This window comes from Bombina bombina, chromosome 7 (genome assembly GCF_027579735.1).
Source record: "Bombina bombina isolate aBomBom1 chromosome 7, aBomBom1.pri, whole genome shotgun sequence".
Taxonomy (NCBI): Eukaryota; Metazoa; Chordata; class Amphibia; order Anura; family Bombinatoridae; genus Bombina; species Bombina bombina.
Window position 1 is genome coordinate 358,039,532 of NC_069505.1, and position 2,697 is coordinate 358,042,228.

Below are 2,697 nucleotides of genomic sequence, written 5' to 3' on the forward strand. Positions count from 1 at the left end.
AGATTAGGGTAGGGAATTTTTTTTTATTTTGGGGGGCTTTGTTATTTTATGTCTAAACTAAATAATACATTGAAACTACTTGTATACCATATGATGGATCATTGTGCAAAATCCCCCCCCCCCCGTCTCAGTCCATACATTGTGTATACTTACCATCTGATGTGTTTTCAAAAATCAGGTGGCAAAGTCATTACAGGAGCCAAATGCCAGAATCATATGATGTCTAAATTGCCTATGATAATAAAATATAATTTATATTTTGCAATAAACATTTCTTGAACAATCCTAACATGTTCGCACGATTCTACTTTCATTTTACTAAAAGTCTCTCATATTCGCAATGCTCCTATATAACTTATAGTATTTACCGTCTGAAGTGGCAGTTGATGATGTTGTTTCTGATATTGAACCCCTTGTCCCGGAATGGCTCCTCTAGAACGGGGTTCTCCTCCTCATCTTGGAGGAGGTCTTGGGGCGCTTGGACAGCCCTAGTCCACTTGTGTGCCCGATTATAGCGCACCTGGGCATCGTCAGCCGGGTTACATGCCAAAATGTCAATATTACAAATATCTTAGAAATTATGATATGAAAATACATTTAAATAAAATGATACAATGCATTTGTGTATACGAAAATCGCCTAAACTAGACATTTGCGGAAATTGTAAAATAAATGGTTAAATCACATCCTATATCTGCCCATTTAGGCTATGGCCTGCTACATATCTGTTTTTCGCTAAAACTAGACATTTGCTGAAAGAGAAATAAATGGTTAAAGCGCATCCTATATCTGCCCATTTAAGCTATGACCTGCTACATATCTGTTTTTCGCTAAAACTAGACATTTGCTGAAAGAGAAATAAATGGTAAAAGTGCATCCTATATCTGCCCATTTAAGCTATGACCTGCTACATATCTGTTTTTCGCTAAAACTAGACATTTGCTGAAAGAAAAATAAATGGTTAAAGTGCATCCTATATCTGACCATTTAAGCTATGACCTGCTACATATCTGTTTTTCGCTAAAACTAGCCATTTGCTGAAAGAGAAATAAATGGTTAAAGCGCATACTATATCTGCCAATTTAAGCTATTACCTGCTACATATCTGTTTGGAGCTAAAACTAGACATTTGCTGAAAGAGACAAATAAATGGTTAAAGCACATACTATAGCTGCACATTTAGCACGTTACACAAACATAACTGCTGCCAGAGTGAGGACTGCCTAAGGATACGGGCATCATGACAAGCCCCCCCGAAATTCGTGCACACCTGCATAATCCGCATCCGTGAGTCGCAAACGAACTGCACGTTGAGACTATGAAAATGTTTGCAATTTTGGAAGGGCCGATCATCTGCTGGAGCACACAGCGCAATGTGGGTGCAATTTATTATTTACAAAGGCCCAGGAGTTGCTCTCGATTGAGCCTATACTTGTCATAAACATCAAAGTCGCTCATGTTCTCAAAGGTGGGCCTCACCCTTTCAACATGAGGATCTCTGATCAGACTTTCCCCACGCCTCTCTTGGAGATGCCAAGCCCGCCTGATTCTGTTGTACAAAACTTGTCCAACAGCACCTGCACAAGCTAACTGCGGATCATCCATATTTGAAGAAAAAGATTAATTTAAACAACCTCTTCCTCAAAAGAGAGAAAAAGACTTTTAAATACCTTGGCGCTGCAAATTGCGGCTAAAACTTGACCTCAGTGTTGGATAACAATATAAAATATTTATTAATACAATAGGTTTAAAAGCTGATCAGCGGGTAAATAATTTAAAAAGATGTAACAAATATTTGCAACATAAGTTTGCACAAAAAATTGCAACACAATTGAATGAAAACTAAATACACATATTCAAAATAAAACATAAGCGAACTAAATTAGTGTAGCATCAAATAAATAACAAAACAAAGTGAATTGAATAAAATTATAAGTTTGGAACAAACACAGATGCCGGTCTGTGAAAGTGGTGCAGCGTGAAAGTGAAACGCGTTTCAGCCAGATCAGGGCCTTTGTCAAGCTCCAGAAGGGTGTCTGGCAGAGACTTTTAAACCTGTATAGGCTGATACTCATTGGTTAACAGTTACTAATAGGCATGCCAATATAGACGCAAGGTAAAATGATAGCAACAATTTCGCTACAAACAACATCAGTAAAGAAAATAGTTAATTTGTTACTTTATATCATATTTTACAATAATCATTATCCTTATGAGCAAGGTTTTAAAATAGAAACTTAATATATAATTTTATAAATGGATAATCAATATGGTTATTTGAACCTTTCCTTACTGAGGCCAATAGATTGGAAAAATGAATACATTTTCCTTCTCTGTGCAAAAATGGCGACTTGTAGCAAAGAACATCGAATTAGTTAGCTTTAAAACACTCTTTGCTTACTTGAATAATATACAAAAATTATATATAATGTATATTAAATATTTAATAAAAAATCTAATAAAAATCTAATAAAAAATCTAAAAATCCAAAAATACCTTAAACAATTAATATTATGGAGATGACTTATAGGGGATAGATGAAAAAGAAGATTAATAATGAAACAAACATAAATTAGCCCATTAGGATTTAAAGTTTTTAAATCGAAAATCCATTTGGTTTCTTTTTTAATAAGTTCAGACTGAATATTACTACCTCTCCAATTGTGCTTTATTTTTTCAATTCCCATATAGGAAAAG